Source organism: Pezoporus occidentalis, unplaced genomic scaffold (genome assembly GCF_034315485.1).
Source record: "Pezoporus occidentalis ecotype Australia unplaced genomic scaffold, CSIRO_AGI_Poc_V1 ctg39, whole genome shotgun sequence".
Taxonomy (NCBI): Eukaryota; Metazoa; Chordata; class Aves; order Psittaciformes; family Psittacidae; genus Pezoporus; species Pezoporus occidentalis.
The window spans coordinates 6869285-6894195 of record NW_026915713.1 but is presented as its reverse complement, the minus strand read 5'-3'; the positions used below and the strand labels follow the sequence as shown (position 1 = coordinate 6894195).

At 41.4% G+C, this 24911-nt stretch overlaps 1 protein-coding gene across 4 annotated transcripts in view; it reads right to left on the bottom strand.

Moving 5' to 3' along the window:
• HS3ST5 (heparan sulfate-glucosamine 3-sulfotransferase 5) overlaps positions 1–24911 on the bottom strand; it is a 208906-nt gene that overhangs the window by 155617 nt on the left and 28378 nt on the right. Inside the window, exon 1 of one of the 4 annotated variants that reach the window (XM_062632481.1) lies at positions 21156–21176. The exons of the other annotated variants lie outside the window; for them this stretch is intronic. The gene's annotated coding sequence lies outside the window, so the exon portion shown is untranslated. Of the gene's footprint in view, positions 1–21155; positions 21177–24911 lie in introns of those variants that run through there. 4 annotated transcript variants of the gene reach the window in all.

Sequence of the window (24911 nt, the reverse complement as noted above, 5' to 3'; positions counted from 1 at the left end):
AGCTTCAAATTCTTTAGTCATGAAGCAGCTTCCTGAAGACTTAAGCATCCACACTGCTCTAATTGAGGGTTAATATGATTTTTTTTTTCTTCCATGAACATGAAGTTGCTGTGTAGTGGTTTAGTTTATGTCTTGACCTCTGTATCTGTGTTCATATGTATATGGCTTTATATCAGTGAAAGGGTTATTTCATGCATAAATCTGGTCCCAGCTGAGCAATAAAATACACTGTTAAAATGAAAAGAGTGTCCAGACAGGTTTTCACCTCTTTAGCAAGGTCATTTTAATTAATCTTTTGGGTTTATACCTATGTAATTTTTCTGTGTGGCTAAGGCTTGAGAAGGAAGTGCAGGCTGTAGAAAGATTTTTTTTTTTCTTTTATTGCTGTGTTCTTTTTTAAAGAGATAAGTGGGAAGAAGGAATTTGCATTTTTATTTGAAGCAACAAAAGTGAATTTGCATTTTTCCAAGAACTGCAGTTTTTTTCTCAATGCCTAATATTGATATTAAAATAAACAATGAAGGAACTGAACAAACAAAAATTTTAATTAGTTTTGCTAAATGATGAATTCAATTTTCATATTTAGAACCCTTTCAGATACTGCCCATTGCTCATTTTGGATTCAGGAAAATTTAGGTTTTTAACTACTACATCTAAAACAGAGACATAAGTTAACCAACTGGAAATGAACAAATAAATTAGTTAGCTCTCTGCTGTCATGAGCTAGAGCTTCAAAGGTCACATCTTAGCTGCAAAGAGTGATTAGAAAGAGAAGGTAGAGAAGGCTCAGTGGGAACATGAGTAATAGGCACAGGTGGCTCTGGGAAGGACTTGGGGAAGATTTGAGGAAAGGTTTTGACTGACAGGAGACAAGAAGACAATATCTTCTTTTTCTTCTCTTCTTCTGAAGTGAAGGATTAGTCTTGGATGAAGGTGGCTGGTTTTTCCTTGGAATCCTACTATTTATTTAATAATGACAAAGGAACTAAACGAAGCCTTTCTTTTCCAGTTTTTGTAGACTGACTTTCTACTAACTGTTTGTCCTAGGTTCAGCAGTAGCAGTCATTTTTCCCCTTCTTAGTAGCTGGTGCAGTGCAGTGTTTTGACTTTCAGCTTGGGAACAGAGCTGATAGTGATGTTTAGGTTTGGCCAAGGACTTTGTGAGCCTCATGCTCTGCCAGGGAGGAGGGGAAGCCAGGAGGAAGCAGAGACAGGACACCTGACCCAAACTGACCAAAGAGGTATTCCATACCACAGCACGTCATGCCCAGGATGTAACTGGGAGTTAGCCGGAAGGGCTGGGGGACTGCAGGGTTGGAGGAGGTATCGGTCAGAGCTTGGTCGGGCTGGGGGGGCGAGTTATCGGTCGGCTGGTGGTGAGATGATGTATTCTCTTCCCTTGTTATTTCCTGTATCATTATTATCATTGGTGGTAGCAGTAGTGATTTGTGTTATACCTTAGTTACTAAACTGTTCTTATCTCAACCCGTGGGAGTTGCATTCTTTTCGATTCTCCTCTCCGTCCCTCCGAGAGCAGGGGGAGGGCAAGAAAAGGGGGGGGAAGTGAGAGAACGAATTACCGGACTGGGTTTAAACCACGACAGTTCTTTTTGGCGCCCAACGTGGAGCACGAAGGGTTGAGATAACGACAGATTTGACTGGATTAATAGTCACTCGTCACAATGCTGATTTATTGGCTCTCAGAGTTGTTTCGCTTGATCTCACAGCTTCAGAATGTTGTAACTTACGTAGAGCCGGTATTTGCTGTGATAGTGTTTATCAAGTATGGGGCCTGGGCTAAGGTTCTTGTCTCACTGTGCTTTATGGCAATGGCTTGTAATACGGGCGGGCTCCAGCAGCAGGGCGGGACGGACGTGGCCGTGGACTTGTACCTGGCCGTCCGGCTGCTCTTCACCGTCCTGGCCCTCACCCTACTCTCCATCTTCGTGAGGCTGCGGGGAGCCGAGGGGGAGCGGCCCCTGGAGCCGGCGGCAGCCGAAGCGGCCCGGGAGAGCGGCCCCGGGGACCAAGCGGCGGCGGGAGCGGGGCCGGAGGCCGCGAGGGGACGGCTGCCGGTGGAGGAGGTCGGGGCGGTCGAGGAGCAGAAGGAAGCGGCTGCAGAGCAGCGGGAGAAGGCGGCGGAGGAGCCGAGCCCCGCGGCCGAGCCCAGCCCCGCGGCCGAGCCCAGCCCCGCGGCCGAGCCCAGCCCCGCGACGGCCGAGAGCGTTTCCCGGCAGCCGCCCGCCGAGCCCCAGGAGGATGCAGGAGACCAGGCAGCATTTCCCGGCAAGGCGGAGGAGGAAGAGCTGGACTCAGGAAAAGAGAAGCTGGCGGTGGGAGAGCCGGCAAGCACAGCGGCTACACCAGCCCCAGTGACAAGCACAGCAGCATCGTTTGAGAGTTCTGGAGGTTTTGAATGGCCTTTGAGTATCCTTGGGACCTGCCTGCTGATTGTGATGGGGATCAGCATGTTGGCACACACACAGACTGTGTTCTACCCACAACCATTTTGTCTGATCTCAAAAGTTAAGCAGAGTCAGGTTTGGGTCTTGTCTGGGATTAGACGACGATGCAGGGGGACCAAGAGATTTTCCCCAAGGCTGGACAGCCATGAGTGGCAGGGTGTGTGGGACAGTATGGGCAAGTATCTAGTCCACTGGGCCCCTCCAGTGCTTTGGAAGCATTGGAGATGGAAGGCAGCTGTATGGAGTCCCCAGCAACAAGCTGCAGAAACTGCTTAAGGGGACAGTGAATTATTTTGAGCCTGGTGGGCCCATGGCACTTCAGGCCATCAGAGCAGAGATGCAACATAGAGATGGACTCATGATCGAGGGGTGGACTTAGCAATGGATACTATTGCCCAGGTTATTTATGAGTGTGAACAGTGCACACAGTCTCTCCTGCTCTGGAAGACTGTTACAAGAGATGGAGCCTGACATTATGGACCAGATGGACTCAGCAGCTTTATAGGGATATAGCTTTATAGTCCATGCACTTAGATAAGAGTGGAGTGATGGGTATATTGAAAATGTGGGATCTGAGCATGACGTGAATGGTATGGAATAAGGGGTGGATAATGTCCTAGGTTCAGCAGTAGCAGTCATTTTTCCCCTTCTTAGTAGCTGGTGCAGTGCAGTGTTTTGACTTTCAGCTTGGGAACAGAGCTGATAGTGATGTTTAGGTTTGGCCAAGGACTTTGTGAGCCTCATGCTCTGCCAGGGAGGAGGGGAAGCCAGGAGGAAGCAGAGACAGGACACCTGACCCAAACTGACCAAAGAGGTATTCCATACCACAGCACGTCATGCCCAGGATGTAACTGGGAGTTAGCCGGAAGGGCTGGGGGACTGCAGGGTTGGAGGAGGTATCGGTCAGAGCTTGGTCGGGCTGGGGGGGCGAGTTACCGGTCGGCTGGTGGTGAGATGATGTATTCTCTTCCCTTGTTATTTCCTGTATCATTATTATCATTGGTGGTAGCAGTAGTGATTTGTGTTATACCTTAGTTACTAAACTGTTCTTATCTCAACCCGTGGGAGTTGCATTCTTTTCGATTCTCCTCTCCGTCCCTCCGAGAGCAGGGGGAGGGCAAGAAAAGGGGGGGAAGTGAGAGAACGAATTACCTGACTGGGTTTAAACCACGACACTGTTCTACCATAATTCCTTAGCTTGTGCTAAAACAGGAATCTCATGTTTCCCATCTCAGTGCTAAATAGGCTCAGCCATGCTTTACTTCCAAGAGCAAATAACAGTGTACAGTCAAGCCAGCAAGGCAAAGGGTCTTGATTTTAATGTACTTTGCACTACTGATTCTTTATTTCCAGATCAGTAAGAGGAAAGGGACAGCTCTCCTCCAGAAAAAACAAACAAACAAACAAACAAAAACCAAAAAAAAACAAAACCCCAAACCCAACAGATGATGGATGGGGAATGAATTCACGGAAGACAAGAGGGAGCCCAAAGCAGTAGAGCAGGTTTAAATAATGGAGTGTGTAGCAGCTTCTGCTGGGATTCCAAAAGAATACTTGTAGTACATACACGGAAGCACTTTAAATTAATAAAGACCATTATAAAAATAAGACATTTGCATCAATAAATAAATGAATAAAGTATTTTAAAGGTGTATTATATGCAGTTAATGTTCATCTAAGTATGGACTGTACACTTAATGTAATTCACTTATTGTATATGCTCAAGAACAAAGACAGCGTCAGCATTCATGTTAGTAGTGATGCTCTTAGAAAACCATTCCATATTATAACAATCTTAATATTTCAGAAACATCTACATGCAGATTTTCAAACCCTAGCAATTTATGCACCTGAAAGTTTCTTTGCACAAACTCAACACATCGAGTTATTGATTCTAAAAGGCCTGTGCCTAGAACTTCATAAAAATTCTACTTTTAGGGATACTTCAAGCTGGGCATGCAGAAGACTGCAGTTATTCAGGTATTGTTTGTCCAGATTCTTTCAACAGTTTTAATGTTCTCAGTGTGGGGAAAAAATTTGGATGCTTGACACATATGCTTGAGACAAAAGTTCCTTTGAACATTCAGCAAATTTCAGTTTGTATTGAAAAATGTTGCAACTTGGGGCCTTTCTTCTGTTGTCTGTATCCTGTGTTATTAAGGAGAATGCTTGTCAACAGGCTTAAGAGAAGCTAAATAACTTGGAGACTGTTGACTCTATTTTCTACTGCAAATCCTGAATACATAGCACTGATTTACCTATTCAATAGAAACATGTATTAACTACCAAGCCTACTGTTTCGACAATGTGAGGACATTGTAAGCGTAAATATTTTCTCCAGTAAGGCTGCACCTTAACAGACAATCACTGCTTTCTCTCTCTCATTGCTACATAATAATACAAATATTTCTGAAATTTACAGGTAAACCCCTTGCCTGTTTCCCAAAACCAACACTTCATAATCTCAAACCCTGATTAAATTTTGATAGTGCACAGGCTACCAAGTTGGGCAGGCAAACATGAAAGGATCATGTTACTCACAGCTTCAAAAATATCCCCAAAAGCTGAGGAGTAGAAAGATTAAAAATAAAGAAGCAAAATGAAAGATGAGAATACTGTAGACAAAGAAGCAGTAACAGAAGGGGAAGCTAGGATGAAAAATCTCTTCTTTGATCTCTGTAAAAATTAGCTTCAAATAAAAGGCATATACGTGTTCAATGACTGTATTCAATGTGAAAGATCTTCACATTCTGCCTTTGTAGTGCCTCTTTTTATTTTAACTTTTCCTCTTTATCACTGCCTTTTCTGCGTACATTACAATTCTTGTAACTTATTTATGTCCTTGATCACTCCATGCAAGGTCAACTATTATCACAGCATCCTCCGAAATACTCCTACTCGGTACTTCACCAGACTCTGAGAACACTGTATAAATGAGACACACTATCTGAATATCTTTGCCAAACAGGGCATTATGCAGAGGGCCAAGTAAGCTGTACAGGGCTGTGAAATCCAGCAGCAATATGCTGAGAGCACAGGTGCATGATGGTTTTGTATTCAGATTTACACGGACATAGTGAAAGTCAAACTTTGAAGAAAAGCTAAAGAAAGGAGCTTCACAAAGAGGTTTTGTAAATTTGAGAATAAATTTTAAAAGTTGCTCATAAATAGTCTTGTAGCCAATTAAAAAATAGACACACAAAGAGGTTTTGGGGATTTTTTTGTAGTTCCTGTATTCGTTTTGTCTATTTTTTTTTAATGGCTTTCATTTTGTTTGGTTTTGTTGTTTTTTTTTTTTAAATTCTTTTTCTGAATTATGCTGTGGAAGACAGATCTTTCCACTTTCACCTTAGTGTAAAGTTGAAGAGATCTCCCTGAACGGTAATAGGGCTAGCAAAAGATGGCACTTCAACTGCAAGTTAGATTATTAGCAATTAAGGGCAGATCTCAGGGCACTTATCCATGTTATCCTTAATGTTGCTAAACTGAGGATCAGGAAGCTAGGAGACTGAATAAAAATCTCAGAGCTTTATGTATGTATGCATGTATGTTTGTGTGTATGTGTGTCCATGGCAGGGTGGTTGGAACTAGATGATCTTAAGGTCCTTTCCAACACTAACAATTCTATGACTCTATGATTTATTTTTAAAGAGTAATCAGTGTATGATGCCTGACTTCTCCTTGTCTCTTTAGATGCTAGTGTGACCTAGGAATTGAAGGGAACCTGCAAATTTCAGCCTTCTGGATTTGCTAAGACATTTGTGCAGAAAATCACTTCCTACATGCTATTCCCTGAAAATCTCACAAAAGAGATGTCTGGGGAGAAGTATTCCCCAGAGTAGTATAAATGCATATGCCTTGAATATTTATTTCAGGAAAGGGAAAATGTACTACGTATGTAACAGTGCAAGTCAGGCATGAATAGCTAGATCTCTTGGATACTAAAAGGAAAATAAATGACCTATAAAAATTATTTTGTAATTATCTAATTGCTGTTATTTGTTGAAACATTTGACACACAGGACTCTGACCAGGATAGCACTCAACAGATCAATTCCTTTTATTAAAAGTTGACCATGCACCTGTTAAATTCTCTAATAGTCTGTTGGAAGAGAAAGGGGACCATTCACTGTTCTAGCCTAGGACAGGGCCATGACAGGGTTTCTGCAGTCAGGAAATGCTGCTAACCTGGTGAAGTGAGCTAACTTTGAATTTCAGCAGGCAAAGCAGAGTTATGCCTCCTTCCATACAGTTGTCCAATTGCCCTCACACAGAGACTGTAATGAGGCCTATCAGAATAAAACCAACATTGTCTCATGCTGCAGTGAGACAGCACTTTTCCCTAGCTCTTGAAAGATGCTGAACCCAAACAACTCCTCTGATTTTTTAAAATAACAGTGGCTCCTGAGGACCTCTGAAAATGGCCAATCAATGCTCTATGTACCCCAGTTATCAGGGAAAAAGTGAAGCTTTTTCCACCTTCAGAAATGCACTCTGATATTTACAAATGAATATGCGCTGTATGGATTATATTATTACTTCTTCTGCAAAGAGAAACATGTCTAAATGGCATCAGAAGAAAAATAATGCACAAGGACAGAAGATATAACTCCTTCCCCCAAATAAAAGTCATTAATTTTCTCTTTTCCTTTAAAACTGTGAAAGCACTTGTATGTCATCCATACAAAGGCTCTGGAATGGACAGAAAGAAAAGGAAAGCATTGCCTGCACTTGAAGTGACTTTTGTTACAGCTGTGTTGCTAGAACAAATGAAAATACAACTTCTTCTGTGTCAGCAGGGCACAACAAACAGGCCTACAAAATCTATTTCTGAAACATTCTTATGTTTGAAGTAATGACTGGAGCTTGCAGCAGTAACTAGTTAGTTCCCACACTGAGGTTGGCACCCACAGGGTGCCCACCTGTGAAGCAACACCCATGCAATAAAGAAAGGGATCCTCATGAGGTGTATCTTAACACTGAATAATGTATTTCTAAGAATTGTAGCTTAAATCTATGGAAAATTATTAGAGATTAACCTGGGCTCTTTATCAGTTTGTAAATAATCACTAATTTCTGAGAACTTCGCTGGCTGATTTTAAGCCTGACCTTTTCTTTCTTATCTTCTGAAATACTCATTGACATTAATGGGAACTTTGGGTATGCAACAGTGAAGGATTGGGTCCATAACACTCAGTTATAACTGAAATATTAAAAGGTTATTCCAGCAAAATTCTATAACTAGAAGTACTGGGAAAGCGTTTTGACTGTACAAATTTACTACTTGCAGCCAGTGATTTATTTCATGCCCTAATGCACTAAAAGGTCAGTAGCCTAAATTTATCTCAGTCCTTTTCAACAGATTATATCTTCTACAGTGTGTTCATACATCAGCTATCTTTGGATGTTAATGTCCAATCTCATTTCCAAATTCTTCAAGTTAATGAGAATTCCTTTAGATCTGAACTTTGCCCTTTTTGCACATAAAGTCACCTTGCAACAAGATGTTACAGTCTCACTTTTTGCCTTGTTTTGCGCTGCTACTAACAGCTTTTAATTTGGAAAGACTATCTCTGAGTTTACTGCGCCTGGCTGGTTTCAGCTCAATTGTTTCCCTAGCCAACAGAGCATTTCATTTCTCCTGAAGGTCACAGCAAGCTCCCAAGGCACTGAAACACACTGGCTTTTCATTCATGCTGCAATCTAATGTTGCAGTGCTGTTAAGATAAATGGAAGTAGGGATATGTGTATGACTTTTTCTATCAACAACTACCAAATTTATTATAATACAAAATAAATTAGGCCATCAGTGAATGAGCAACTGTTAATAACCTACCTTCTTTAACTCCAACACTTCTTTCAAGTCACTACAAATTAATCCTTTTACAGCAGTTTGACTTCATGCTGATAATTATTTGTATAAATTACACCATCATGTCATCTACTTGTGGAATTGGCTCTTTGAACTGTGGCACAACTGGTTGCAATAAGCCAGTAATGCAGTAAGCTGCACAGATCCAAAGTATCCCATAAAACAAACACAGTGGCCATCTGTTGGGGGAGGGCAGCCATTAACTGTTTTAAAGGCCTGGATGTGATCCAAATATTGTTAATTCTGCCACCAGAATAAAATGACCATTCTAATCAACAATATGCATTTTAATATTTGGGTTTCATGTGTCTCCAATGTCCACGTTGTTTGGAATCAATACATGCAGTGCTGACTCGCACTGTTAAATGGCAAACTGCTCAGTCTGTTTTCAAGCTGAACAGTTTTCAAGTTTGCGTGCTCTCGAGTCTGCAGAATCCTTTACTCTGAGAAATTGTTTAAAAATTTGCTAAGACTCAAATTCAAATTAAAACTGTGAGACTAAAGAGTCTGCCAAAGTAGACTTAGTTTCTTAACAGCTCTACTGGACACTTCACTGAAATAGTAAAATACAGTGGTCAATAACGACCATAAAAATAGAGAATATATAAGAATCCATAATAATATTCATATTTAAAAAAAATCTTAGAAAAGAGACAAACTCTAGAGTCCATACAATAGTTATTCTAGTTTATTTTAAAAAGTTATTGTATTTTAGTTAAAAGTCAAGAAAAGGAAGAAATTTATTTCCTTGAACTTCCATCTTTCAAGATGAATATTCTATTTAAAGTTGGACTTCTGAATGAATTTGTGGATTTTTAAGGAGTTGTTGGATCTCCTGTGGTAGTAGTGGAAAACTCATTAAATAAATGTAAGAATAATGTAATGAGAAAAATGTAGAACATTTCTTCATAAAAGCCTGGCAAAAGGCATAAAATGGGTCTATCAACACCTTTGCTGTTTTACAAGAGCTAACTTGGAAAGCATTGTGAATTATGCATAGGTCTCTGATAGCCTTGTTGTACAGATAAACACTTACTATAATCAAAATCAATTAAGTTTATTTTATTAATGTTTTCAGTCAAAACAACGTGCACATTTCAAGCAGTGAACAGCTGGCACATTATATGCTGTCCAAAATGGAAAATCTTGGCTGATAATTACTGGTACAAGGTAAAGAAGGAAGCTTGCTCCTCACACTTTTCTTGAATTTGTTCCTTATGCAAAATTCTAGCTAATTAAATGTTAGATAAATATTAGAATAACTAAATATTGTTTGCATTTGAAATTCAGGCATAGAAGCCTGGAGCAAGTTTCCATGTCTGAACACTGTTATTAATGGATTTATAAAGTAAATATTTAAGGAAAAAAATTAGCCATTTATGGGGTTTTGATCTATCAAAGCAACCATATTACAGATGCATTCCTTGCTGTAAAAATCTAATTAAATAATTCACTAGCGGAACTGGTCTGGTCCTTATCCAACAGTAAGGTCCCTTTCTTATCTGACTGAAGTTCTGAAATGGAAAAGAAAACCAAATTGTATATAAACACTTTGGGTTAAATTATTCTCAAAGCATGAAGAAACCTTGCTCAAGTACACCAAGCTCAAAGAGAAACTCTAGATAATTTTTTTAGCTTTTCTTATAGAGAACATATTTTTTGGTTAAGCATGCTGAAGGAACAGCAACATTTTTTTCTTTTGACCTTCCAAAGGAGTGAGCTAAAGCTGAAGCCCTTGAACTTGCAGGAGAGCTGAATGGTTTCTGATCCTCCAAGAGGGAAACTTCTTGGCTATAGGCACTGGAATCCTATTTTAAAGATGGAAGTTATACAAAGAGGGATTTTGAAGTCATGCTGTCTTAGGCACAGAGATCTTCTGTAGAGCTGAGTTGCAGGTATGTATTGGAGAAGAAATTATCTGGACAGCACTGGTTTACCTAAGCTATATGTCTAGAATGCACATAGCAGATGTGCAGCTAAAGTACCTGCAGGTTTTTAGACCCACAGTCAGGCTCACTCTGGTGTTCCTATTCTGTATTTCATACAAATATTTTTACTGGGACAGTGGCTGAAAAATATATCATTATAATATTTTATAAGCCCTTTTGCTTTTTGTTTCAGTAACTTGAATTGCTGCCTAAATATGAAATGAATCCAGAATGGGGAGAAAATGTGCATTTTTTTTTTTAACAACTTTACTGTTTTATGAAAAGGGATGAAAGGAGAGGAATAGAGAGACACTGATCTCACTAGCTATTTCATTTCTGTGTGTGCAATAGCTGGAAGGGGCAATCATTCAGTGATACACTTGGATCTTTTCAGAAAAGAAGTGAGCCAATTGTAAGTAATCTCATAGTGGAAACCTTAGTGTCAGCGTGGACATTTGATTGCTATCAAACGGAAGAGCAGTTGCAGTAGCTGGAACGAACTCAGCACCAATATAGTTCTAAGTCCAGTTTAACCAGTGTCTGATTTGCGCTGCTAAGATATTTCAGCTGCACTCTTTCTATAATCTCTCTCTAAAAAAATAGCAGTACAAATGAGTATATGATTCACTGGGATTGCTGCTTAAATGACTGCCTAAGGCAGTGACTCAGATTAGAAATCTAACTTGGAGGAGCTGCTAGAAGATTGCTCTGCCTCTTCCACTCACTGTAGAACTGCAGCAAGTGGCTGAAATTCACATTTTCTCAATACTTCCCAAAATGACTGGCTGCATTTGGGACTAGCTCTTCTTCTCACGCATATTTTGGATGTGTCATGTTTACTGAGTGCTAACCAAATGAGACAGAACTAGTTCACAAGTCAGCCATACAGCATATTCGGAGGAAAAGTTACCTGCTGGGCTCTGCAGAGCCACCCAAATGCCTTGTTTCTTTTTGCTGCTTTTTCAACTTTGGCCAAAGGATCTTCTCCTGCCTACAGAGCCAACAACATGTTTAGTACGACTGCTTCCTAATCCACTGACAATAAACCCATCTTAGTTCAGCCTAGCCATCTAAGCTGTTTAAATAGCCTGTTTAACTCTGCCCTGGAAGGTGGTGAGGGACTTTTCACTCGCACAACACTTGGCAGGGCAGCAGCAAACATGGAGCAGTGAGTGCTGCAAAATTTTCACCCCTGCACCAGGAGGTACCTGGTTGATGTCTCATTTCCCTGTGGCCTGAAGGTGCCACAGAGATAACAGCAAAAAGAAAGAAAACAAAAAAGTTCTTCCTATTGTTATGAAAAACTCCCAAGCTCCTATCCAAACTTCTAAGTCATACTATCTTTTATTCACGATATCCTTGCTCAAGAAGAGACAAGAAAAATTAGAAAGCTCTCTCCTCTAGTGATTTGTTCTCATTAGAGTTCAGCCTCCTGGCTAATTAAAGAGCCCCAGGTGACAGACAGAACCTTATTTGCAATAACTTATCTTATTTTGGTCGGTTCCTCAGCTCTTCTCACCAACAGCAACACAGCAGATGCTTCTTTCCATTGCTGTTCAACAAAATAAAATTAGGGATAATTGAACCTTCCATTTGAATCAGCCTAAGTGGCATGGCATATCTCTAGTTCCTGCCATTTTCATTGCCTAAAGAAACCCTCAATATGTGCAGGAACTTACTCTCTCTTTGGACCCTGGTTTGTAACAGTAATAATGTGGATTGTACTGTTTGACATAAATGGCACAGCACTTCACATCTATCAGTAACCTAACATGATAAGAGTGTAATAAATTTGTTTCTCCTGATATGCTGCTGGCTATGAAAGAGTTAACTCAGAGAGCAAATATAAGGTAAAAGAACAGGGCATCAAGTTATGAGGAATCTCCAGGATAATGCATGTGATGTTATGTTGGTTATGTATTAGAGATCCCCTAAAGGAATTCTGCAATATTTAGCAGGAGCAAACACCATTAAGGGCTTGGCAGAAGATGAGATTTTCTGCACATCTCTCATAAAAAAGTCTATTAGACACAACTGAATGAGATTCTCATTTGGTTTTTACTAGGGTACACTCTCATCTTACTGAGTTTGTGCTCCACCTCGTGTCGTGGTCCATCAAAAGTTAACTTCACACTGAAATGCCTGAATCCTACGGAAAGCTGAGATCAGCTGGAATAGTGTCATGTTTTTTCTGCCACAGAACCACATCCCTTGCTCTGACTTTAGCTTGGATGATTTTTATAGATTTAATATAGACCAGTCATGCTGGAGTAATCAAGGAGACAATGTAATCTGTTGGAAGACAGAGTCAGGTTTACCGTTTTGCTACAGCCAGCCTGTAAGTTAAATTGTCAGTTGCTGAGGTGAGTAGATTGAGAGAGGACGCCTGCAACACCGGAGTGGAGCGGGGAGAGATCGGCGTCCAAGAGCCTCAACTCAGAGCGACAAACGCCACTGAGGAGGGAGCCTCAAGTCCTCAACAGGACCCGCCCAGGAGCCGGCAGCTCAGCTCTCGCGAGCAGTGACTCACCGGGGGCGGAGCCAGCAGGCTCCCCGGCAGCTGAGAGCGGTGAAAAACCCGCCCAGGGAAAGCGGGAGACCAGGAGCGCGGCAAACGAGAGCAGGTCGTGGCAGTGGCAGTGGCAGTGGCAGTGGCAGTGGCAGTGGCAGTGGCAGTGGCAGTGGCAGTGGCAGTGGCAGTGGCAGTTTGCGCGGGCAGGCGAGTGGGGTGACCTCCTGATCAAGAGGACTCGACTGGAGCGCAGGAGGAGGAAAGACGGACTGCTTGTGCGGAGAGACGTAGACGGACCGATGGACCAGATAGATCATGGTCACCCCTCGATCAAAACCTGTAGTCTGGGTTCCCAGACTGAGCCTTCCCGCAGGCATGCGGCCGTGCAGGTCTCTGGCTGCAGTGAATGCCTGAGCCTGGCACTTGTATCAGAGAGAGACAGTGACACTGCTTGTGTGAGGTGTCAGCAAGTAGATGACCTGCTAAAGCAGGTGGTTGAACTGAGGGAGGAGGTAGAAAGGTTGAGAGCTATCAGAGAGTGTGAAAGTGAAATAGATTGGTGGAGCCAGACCCTAAGGCAAGGGCAGAGAGAAGTGGTTGAACAAGTGATAGATCCCCTTCCCTCCTACCGTCAGACAGAAGGATTAAACTTAAGGGACAAGGAAGTATGGAGGGAGGTCCCTCCTCGGAGAGGTAAGCGAAAACCCTCGCAATCCCTTCCTTCCTCCCAGTTGCCCTTGAGTAACAAGTATGAGGTCTTGGAACTGCAGGGCCAGGTAAATGGTGATGAAGGGTAGATCCATCCAGTAAGTCACCTAGGGCTTGTCACTCACCCCCATGCCTTAGAACTTCCTCAATGAAGAAGAAAAGAAGAGTAATTGTGGTGGGTGACTCCCTTCTGAGGGGAACAGAAGGGCCCATTTGTCGACCTGATCCATCCCACAGGGAAGTCTGCTGCCTACCTGGGGCTCGGATTGGAGATGTTAAAAGGAAACTCTCTGATCTGGTGCAGCCCTCTGACTACTATCCGCTGCTGGTTTTTCAGGTTGGCAGTGATGAAATTATTACAAGCAGGGCAAGGGCAATGAAGAGAGACTTCAGGGCCCTGGGACGGCTGGTTAGAGGGTCTGGAGCACAAGTGGTGTTTGCCTCCATACCTGTTACAAGCAAAGGTGAAGAGATAAATAGGAAGAGACTGCAGATCAATAGTTGGCTATGGAACTGGTGCCAAAGGCAGGGATTTGGGTTTTTCAATCATAGGCTGCTATATGAGACACCTGGTTTGCTGGTGGCAAATACATCAGCCTGGATACATCAGTCCCAGAGGGGGAGAAGGTTTCTGGGGCAGGAGTTAGCAGGGCTCATTGACAGGGCTTTAAACTAGGTAGGAAGGGGGAAGGGGAGATAACTGGCCCTGTTGAACACAAGCCCAAGAGAAACATGGTAGGGCTTGAAGAATGGCAGACTAGGGAGAACTCAATCTATTGTTTCATTTGAGGGAAAGGGTAGTTGTTTAAACCCTGTCCTGCAGGGGAAAAAGGGTACCTGGGCAAGAGTTAGTAGAGCTCACTCACAGAGCTCTAGGTTAGATTCGAAGTGCGAGGGGGTTGTAGCTGGGTTTGAACTAGTGGGGCAATGTTCTAGTATGAATGAAGACCAGAAGGCCTCCCGCCTTCCAAGGGTGCCACTAGCGTGCTCTGCTTGCTCCCTGAAATGCCTGTACACCAACGCATGCAGCATGGGGAATAAACAGGAGGAGTTAGGAGTCTGTGTGCGGTCTAAAGGTTATGACCTGGTGGCAATTACAGAGACATGGTGGGACAGCTCACATGACTGGAATGTGGTTATGGATGGCTATGTTGGTTATGGTTATGGATGGCTATGTCCTTTTTAGGAAAGATAGATCAGCAAAGCGAGGTGGTGGAGTTGCTCTTTATGTGAAAGAGTGACTAGAATGTATTGAGTTCTGTCCAGGGGTAGATGAGGACCAAGTGGGAAGTCTGTGGGTGCGAATTAAGGGACAGGCTGGTATGGGTGACACAGTTGTGGGGGTCTGTTATAGACCTCCTGATCAGGACGAAGGAGTTGATGAGGCTTTCTACAGGCAATTGAAAGCAGCCTTACAACTACATGCCTTGGTTCTTATGGGGGATTTTAACTACCCCGATATTTGCTGGAAGACTTACACAGCCAGTCATTCACAGTCTAGGAGGTTCCTCCAGTGCACTGATGATAACTTCTTAATGCAAATGGTGGACGAACCAACTAGGAGAGGAGCGCTGCTGGATCTGGTACTCACCAACAAGGAGGGCCTGGTTGAAGTAGTGATGGTCAATGGCAGCCTGGGCTGCAGTGACCATGAGATGGTGGAGTTTAGGATCTTGTGTGGGAGGAACAGAATACCTAGCAAGGCCACGTTTCTGGATTTCCGAAGGGCAAACTTTGGCCTCTTCAATAAGTTGCTAAGGGAAGTATCATGGCAAAGGGTACTAGATGGTAAAGGGGCTCAAGATAGTTGGTCAGCATTCAAGAACCACTTCTTCAAAGCTCAGGATCAGAGTGTCCCAATGAGTAGGAAGTCAAGTAGGGGAGCCAGGAGACCAACATGGTTAAACAAGGAACTGCTGGGCAAACTCGTACAGGAAAAGAGAATCTATGGATTATGGAAGGAGGGGCTGGCCACTTAGGAGGAATATAGGACAGCTGTTAGAGGATGTAGGGAAGCAATTAGGACAGCTAGGGCCTCCTTGGAACTTAATCTGGCAAGTCGGGTCAAGGACAATAGAAAGGGCTTCTTCAAATACATAGCGAATAAAACTAATACAAGAAGCAGTATAGGCCCACTGCTGAATGAGGTGGGTACCCTGGAGACAGAGGATATAAAGAAGGCAGAGGTGTTGAATGCCTTCTTTGCCTCTGGCTTTACTCCTGCAGACTCTCCCCAGGGGACCCAGATTCCTATAGCCCCGGAAGGAGTCAGGATAAAGGAGGAGTTTGCTTTGGTAGATGAGGATTGGGTTAGGGATCAGTTAAGTAATCTGGACATCTATAAATCAATGGGTCTGGATGGAATACACCCGTGGGTGCTGAGGGAGCTGGCGGAGGTCATTGCTGAGCCACTCTCCATCATCTTTGGTAAGTCGTGGGAAACAGGTGAGGTGCCTGAGGATTGGAGGATGGCAAATGTCACACCGGTCTATAAGAAGGGCAAGAAGGAGGACCCGGGTAATTATAGACCGGTCAGCCTTACCTCCATCCCTGGAAAGGTGATGGAACAACTTATTCTTGACACCATCTCTAGGCATATCAAGGATGAGGGGGTCATTAAGAGCAGCCAACATGGCTTTACCAAGGGGAAGTCATGTTTGACCAACCTTATAGCCTTCTGTGAGCAAGTAACTAGGTGGATGGATGATGGTAGAGCGGTAGATGTGGTTTTTCTTGATTTCAGTAAGGCATTTGATACTGTCTACCACAGCATCCTCATAGATAAGCTAAGGAAGTGTGGGCTTGATGATCAGGTAGTGAGGTGGATCAAGAACTGGTTGGAAGGAAGAAGGCAGAGAGTTGTGGTCAATGGGGCAGAATCTAGCTGGAGGTCTGTGACTAGTGTAGTCCCTCAGGGGTCGGTGCTGGGACCACTGCTGTTTAATATTTTCATCAATGACCTGGATGAGGGAACTGAATGTACCCTCACCAAGTTTGCTGGTGATACTAAACTGGGAGGAGTGGCTGACACACCAGATGGCTGTGTTGCCATTCAGCGAGACCTGGACAGGCTGGAGAGTTGGGCGGAGAGGAACTTGATGAAATTCAACAAGGGCAAGTGTAGAGTCTTGCATCTGGGGAAGAACAACCCCATGTACCAGTACAGGTTGGGGGCTGACCTGCTGGACAGTAGTGAAGGGGAAAGGGACCTGGGGGTCCTGGTGGATAGGAGGATGACCATGAGCCAGCAATGTGCCCTTGTGGCCAAGAAGGCATCCTAGGGTGCATTAGAAAGGGTGTGGTTAGTAGGTCAAGAGAGGTTCTCCTCCCCCTCTACTCTGCCTTGGTGAGGCTGCATCTGGAATATTGTGTCCAGTTCTGGGCCCCTCAGTTCAAGGACAGGGAATTGCTTGAAAGAGTCCAGCACAGAGCTATAAAGATGATTAAGGGAATGGAACATCTCTCTTATGAGGAGAGGCTGAGGGAGCTGGGACTCTTTAGCTTGGAGAAGAGGAGACTGAGGGGTGACCTCATCAATGTTTACAAATCTGTAAAGGGTGAGTGTCAGGATGATGGAGCTAGGTTTTTTTTCAGTGATGTCCAGTGATAGGACAAGGGGCAATGGGTGTAAACTGGAGCATAGGAGGTTCCATGTGAACATCAGGAAAAATTTCTTTGCTGTGAGAGTGACAGAGCACTGGAACAGGTTGCCCAGGGGGGTTGTGGAGTCTCCTACATTGGAGATATTCAAGGCCCGCCTGGACAAGTTCCTGTGTGATGTACTCTAGGTTACCCTGCTCTTGCAGGAGGGTTGGACTAGATGATCTTTTGAGGTCCCTTCCAACCCTTAGGATTCTGTGGTTCTGTAAGTTAAAAGTAGGGAGGTTGTTTTAGCAGCAGAGATATTTGTTGTACTGACAAAGACAGTCATTGAGACACCACCATGTACAGGAAATCCTGGTATAACCACATCTCCAAGAGAACATTATGCTAACATAGGGTACAGATCAGGATCCCCCTAAGCACAGCATCAGTTTTGCCATACTTGTAAAAGCAGGGGAGGCTTGGTGAGCTATATAATATTCCTCTCTAAGGGCTTGTCTGAACACAGATGTTTTTACTTACAACATGCGAGTCATATAGGTATAACTCCTCATATGAATACTGTCATGGTAGAACAAGAATGGTTGTTTGGGTTTTTCTTGTGGTTTTCTATTTTCTGCTTAAACTGGGGAAAACAAACAAAAAACAAACAAAAAACCAACCTCACACAAAAATCTCAAAGCTGTTAAAATGAGGGGAATTTACAAATTGGATTTAAGCCTGTAGACTTACATCATTTAAAAGCCCATCCTTGCTTACAGCAGTTTGCATTCACTGGCAAGAACATAATGCTCAACAACCCTACTGTGCTCTGACTCTGGCCAAAACTGATGTACTCAAAACAGTTTGAGAAATTTGCTGCTGTGAGAGATGCTGAACCATCTCTTCTCTAGCGCACAGAGCAGCATACACCTTCCTCCCTCAGCGCTACAAAGAATTTCTGTGAATTTAGCAGAAGGTTACAGAACCAGGTATTGTCAGGATATAATAAAATTAATGTCTTGAATATACAAGTTCTACTGTATTTTGGAACTAAATACACTCAAGAATTAAACATGGCAGTCTCCTCATAAGTAATTGACTTTCTCCCACCCACCGAAAAGAAAGAGATGAAGGCTCTGCATAACGTATGTCTGGATACTTTCAGGTCATACATAGTGACAAAAGACAGTATGCCAGAAATTGTTAATTATTTCAACTTGTTAGGCAGAAATGAAGAGGGGAAGTCGTAATATTTTGGCACACATTCGGCTAGACAGCACATCTTTATTGAATTAATATACATATCTGGTAAGTGACTACTCATGAGACTAGTATAAATTATCTGTATAGCAGAAAAGATCCTCAACAAAAGATCAAACGAACTTGTCTCAAAGATGACTCTGGGATATTTTTATGTGGTCACTTAAGGAAAAGTTTGTTCATTGGAAGCAATTCATAAGGCTATCAAAAAGAGAGAATTTAAGGATGTAGACTTCTGAAGGGCAGAAAGCCTTCTGTAGGTTTACAAGTGTTTGTTGAAAAACCTTTACACTACAGTTATGTTCATAAATCCTAGCCACGGAGATAGAGAACCAGCAAAGGGTTTTCATTCCGGGAATAGAATACGCTTTACTTGCAAAATAGCTTTTTAGCTGTTTTAGAAGCATTTCTACATCTTGGGAGTTGCTATCATACTTATGTCACTCAGGATGGAGAAAACATCTCACCCCTCCCCAGCCTAGCTACGACAGCAAATTTTTGAAGGGCAAGCCTGGTCTAAGTAAAAAAACTGTCAGAGACCTTTTTTTTAAGGTCTGCTTGCTTTAGTAAGAAACACTGGAAATTATTTCAGCTTTGTTATAGTAGATTTTATTTGCAAGATATAATTATAAATTATACTTTGGATTTTGAGCAATTCCTACAACTGTTCTGCTTTATCCTGACATTCTTTTTCTTTTTCCCCACCCCCTCCATAACAATGTGCTATCTGTGAAGGTGGGGTTCAGCTGTGGGAAAAGGTACAAATAGCAATGTTCAACATTGTATAAGAAAAACAACTGTATCCTGGGCTGCATCAAAAGAATTGAGACCAGCAGGTCCCCCTCTATTTCATTTTCTTGTGGCCCTACCTGAAGTACTGTGCTCAGCTCTGGGGCCTCCAGCACAATAAAGACATGGACCTTCTAGAGCAGGTCTAGAGGAGGGCCATGAAGATGATCAGGGGGCTGGAGCGCTTCTACAGAGACAGGCTGAGAGAGTTGAGGTAGTTCAGTCTAAAGAAGAGAACAGTCCGGGAGCACATTATTGTGGCCATTCATTATTTAAAGGGGCTTATAAGAAAGACAGAGAATGACTTTTAACCAAGGCCTGTAGTGACAGGACAAGGAACAATTAAAATTTGAAGAGGGTAAACTTCGACTGGCTGTAAGGAAGAAATTTCTTTAAAGTGAGGGTGGTGAGACACTGGCACAGGTTGTGCAGTAAAGCAGTGGATGCCCCATCCCTGGAAGCATTTAAGGGCAGCCGGACTGGAATTTGAGGAATCTAATCGAGTGAATGATGTCCCTGCCCATGGCAGGGGGGGTTGGTCAAGATGATCTTTAAAGGTCCCTTCCAGCCAAACCAAAAAGAAAAATATATTCTCAAGTTAAGTTTTACATGATAAAAATTGCTTGTACAACAACTCTGTAAAGAAGTAGGTTTCATTAATTAGTTCCAGTCACTAAACTGAGATTCCTAATTTGAATAAACGTAAACACAACAATAAGATTTTTACATTTGATCTAATCCTTTTAGGTTTCCTTTGTAGCTAGTGGAGGTACTTGTATAGCATGTTTTCTCTGTTCTGAAAGTAGACATTTGAAGCAGGTCAAATGAATCTCATACCCTAAAAATGCCTCTTTCTTTTCTTCAACTATAAAGGCCATCTAACTGAAACACTGTAGAGGCTGAAGTCAGGTGAAATGAATTCCAATCCTACTATATATAACCAACACAAGATAAAATACAACAATAAATGGAGAGACTTGCTCATGGAAAGCGAGAAGGTAATCTGAAAAAGCTTCATAAATCCATCTGTGAGAACTAAACTTCAGTGAATAACCATAATTACTTTTAAGAATTAAGGAGAACAACATCCTAATTCTTTACTCACTTGCTTATTCATGAATGGAGGAAGGCAGACAGGAAGATTTACTTTTGCTTACTGACCAGCCACATTTATAAGGCCTTGGATTGAACCTGATACATTTCTTTGTCTGTAACACCTTCGCATATCACATGATCAGTGTTCCAAATTCCAGAAAATATTCAAGGGCAGAAATGTATTGATTTTTCAGAGGAAAAAAAAAAAAAAGAAAAACATTAAAAAAGAAAACCCAATATATCACACATTAAGCTTCTGCTATCTATTTATCTAAGCAGCTACAAGAACCTTTCCAATTATCTGCAGCTCAAAGAATAGGTCTGATAACATAAATTAATACCTAACAGCAAAGCAATGCTTCCAGCTTGGCTCTAGCCATCTTCCCAATAGATTTTTATAAGCTGATGCTCTAAATGATGTATCTTTCAGAGATGAAAATAAGATTACAAAGAAGAGGAGAGAGGGAGAAGAGGCTGTCAGAGCCATAGAAGAGAGAAGAATATTTAGGCACATGTAGAAATTGCATTTTCCATGGAACTGAGAAAAATGGGACCCAGCATGACTGGCCATGGGGACCCAAAGTTCTAGGTGAATAAGAAGAGGTATAATGAATCTTCATATAAGGAAAGCAAGAGAACAGAGAGACACTGGGCAAAAGGCAACTGGTGATATTAGTATAGGGAAAGAGAGTCTAGGAAGGAAAAAGTGGGATAAAATGTGTAGGATATCACATCAAACAGTGGAAAGGTGAGACCTGGGATGGGAAACAATAAGCAAAGTACAATCAATGCCTATAGGTAAACAAAACAAACAAGTTAGAGTACACTACAAGAATCTCTGAAACAGAAAGGAGAGGCTGGCCAGTACACAGGACTCCTACAGCTTAAACCACGACAGGGACAAAATATGAAGAAGTCAATAATGGAAGTGCTTTACAAACCAGTGAAGTTTGAGGGCATGTACTTTTTCTGTCTTGTGTCAGACCTTTCACAGCACACATATACTGTTTAGAGGGATATCAAGAGATTAATTTAACTGTAGCATATTTATCTTTACAAATCTTAATAAACACCATGAAGTTAAATATAAGTATCTTCAGAAAACTGGTGACAGTACAAGCATTTGGGCATTTTGTTCTCAGGACAGTTGCCCAAATTTTTGTTTCCTAAGGGTATATATGAGGGTCTAATTACACCTATCATTGACCCCCACTGCAGTGTCTTCTTGGTAGCTAAGGGAGTTATAGAAATGGAAATAAAATAGGCTGGTGCAGCCTCAGTAGAGTAGAATTTTAGCTTTAGTATGAGTATTACTAATTTTCTTAGGAAAATTAATTCAACTCTTGTTAGAAAAAAGCCTGTCACAAATTATTCATTATGGATCTAATTCTCAGTCGAGATCTTACCTCTGAGTTTAGTGGAGAATGATGTAATAGTTGGTGCATGTTGCTTTGTTTAATATGATCTAGCTTTTTGCAACAATAAACTTTTTTAGCTTCCGGCATGTAAATAGGTATTTTACAATCACTTTGCCACACAAACTCTGCAGCACCTACAAATTAAACGGGGTATGTTCTAAAATGTAATAATTTAAATGCTATTGTTTTCTAGGGACTTACTGGTCATCTGTGACCAGTTTTGAAAGGCTTTGTTTATTACTGTTCCTAAGCATCAGCCAAACAAACTCACCCTGGCTTCTGAAAACCACACTGTTCTCTTTCCTTTTCACACATCATCACCAGTAATAAAAATTCCGAAGGCAAAATTAAACCCCAAGATAATGCTGGGCCACCCCACTGTCTTTAGATTAAGCCTGCAATGGAATTGCATAGACGCAATTTGCTGGAACTTAAATTTAATTCTGCTAGGGCGGAAACAGAAGATAGACTCAGTTTACTCCATATCACCTAAATTGGTCTACAGTGCTACTAGAATTAACATAAGCCTAGATTTTAATTTTTCAATTTTTTTCTTTAATTATTAAGTTTTTTTTATTGGACTATCACTGTTACATTTCATTGTATACAACCACATTGAAATAATTTCTGGAAGAATTTCATTTTCCAGAAGTAAAAAATGCATCCATCCATCCATATGTCTGTGATCTACAATGAGCCTGAAGATTTATTGTGAAATTTTCATTTTTGGGGGTAATTATTGTGAAAAAGAGAAATTAACAATCAATTATAAACACCAATTTTAAATGAGATAATTATCAGTTCTTCCAGAAATGCCTTCAAATAAACCAATTTAAAAAAAAATAATCACCTTTCCCAACTACTCAGTGCTAGAAAAAAATGTTAGTTTGCCACCTTTTCACATATAAAGTCAAGGAAAAAACAGTTTTCTGGAACTCTAGAAAAAATTGCACTACCTTGGATGAAGATACTGACTTCAGTGTTGAATAGCAAAAGGTATAGTACACACTCCCCCTCCCACTCCTTTTCTCCCCCAAAGAAGTATGTGTTTCTTTCTAAGTGTAGCTGTGTTATCGACACTGAGGAGTGTGTGAATAATCCAGTCCAAGACAATGGGTGAACTCAAGATTTCAAGATAAGAAAGGACAGAAAACACAAAGCATTAGGAGACAGAAAATTATAATCTGTTTGACACATGCGGCTCCTGCATGGCACTGGGGATGAAGGCATGAAAGAAAGCAAAGATCCCTGCAGAGTTTATATAACCTCATTTTCAAAGTCACTGAACCCACACATCTCCCATTCATCTTAACAGCACAACACTAGCAAGAGCAAAGTCATAGCTCCAGGATGACTCCCAATTCCTTGCTTTCAAATAATTGTCCACGACCCAGTTCCCCTGCTCCTCTGTCTGTGGAATGTCTAGGCATTTCTGCTAAAATTAGCATCTTTCTGGCCTTGGCACCATGGTACAATGATGCTGAAGTGTAATTTAAAAAAGAAGACTGCTATAACCTGTTGCTAAGGCCTTGTTGCACTTCTGTGCACTTCAACAATATTTTGCTGCTGGAGATTTTAGTAGTCACCCAGTGGTACTAATTAAAGAAGACAGGGAAGAGGAAGGAGAAATATGCAAAGATGTTAAATTCCAAAGAGCTGTATGAGGCAGTAGAGATTGAAGGACTTTTTTGTTTTTCCCGACTAGGCTCCTCCATTTTGCATTTCACACTTTCTTGCAGCTCCTCCTAATACAGTGCTATGTTCGTGGGTTTTCCAAAGTAATAGGGTATTTTTAGTGAACATATTACAATGTCCACTTTATAAAATGAACCATTGAACTGAGTACAGTTTGTTCCATAATGGTGGAAGAAACATGCAGCTAATCCTTTAATAATTTTCTGATACTTGTGGCTGATAAAACAGGTGAAAGCAAATTGAGAACTTCCATCTATTTTTAATAATGGCTGCTGAAAAAAAAGCTCCAAGAGTTAACAACCAAAGAAATTTGAGAAATTAAGTGAAAATATAGATGTGCCAAACACATCTGCTTGGACATAACACTTCCAGTAATATTCATGTCAGCATGAAGTAACAGTCACATACATGCTGTCACTGCCTCTAGGTATGCAAGGCAGACATTGAAAAGACATGTAAAAAATATTGAAAGGTTTAATTTATTTAATTTATTTATTTTGTGACAAACTACAGACTTCTTTAGTTCATTTATGAACAAAATCACTATTGACTTTTAGGCTGGCACCTTGGTCACAAAAGTGTCCCTTTCATAAATATTCTGGTTATCTGTTGACAGATTAAAGTGTCAAAAAATTACCTTCTGCATTCAGAAAGAGAAGAAAGCAGTCTCTCCACTCAAAAAATCCATATTGGGAAGGAGACATTCCTGTGTAGAAGTTTATTTTCTCTTTCTTCAGGGATTTTTGAGATGCTACTCTGTATTGGGGGGGGGAGGGGGGGGGGGAAGAACTGAGGGGTGATATTTCTTGGAGGGAGGGGGGATGTTAGCATGTTCCTATAGGCATACAAGCTGTTGCCTCACAGAGGAGTGACCTGTGAGAGGCAGCAGCTCCCAGCCCCTGCTGAGTTCCTCTGGGGCAGGCAGCCTCACACTGTGACAAATTATCACTCTGAATAACATCATTAAGCAAACTCAGAGGGGAAAAATAAATTGCCATTCAGAAAGCAGCTATTTGCCTAAAAGAAGCGGCAGCATGGTGTATCACCTCATGACAGTTTCTGCATTCACTTGGAAAAGTTTTCTTGAAAAAAACCCAATGCATAAACCCCAAGACATATCTAAAAAAAACCCAATACATGTCTTAAAATCAGGATTAACTGAGGCAATATATTTAATTTTGACCTTAGAATGTTCTATAAGATAATTTGTCATAGCTAAATCCAAAAGAGTACATAGTAAAAGCATATACTATTGTGTTTGCTTCAGATTAAGTACTTTCATAATGCATTTGTGGACTGCATAGATGTTTCTTTCAGCTTCCAGTTGTTCAGACTACCACACAAAATTCTGCTACTGTTACTGAATACATAATGTAATACAATGATCACAGTTATCATTAAGGCAATGTGCAAAATTCGTACAGTTAACATAATTAAAAAAAGGTCTGTGAATTACTTTTATGAAACTTTCAAAACTGTAGACACATTTTTTATATTTTTTTTTTACATCTTCATAAGACATTAGCCTATAGTGCTTTCCTAATGATAACAAAGAAGTTTCATGTAGGAAATTATAGTATGAAA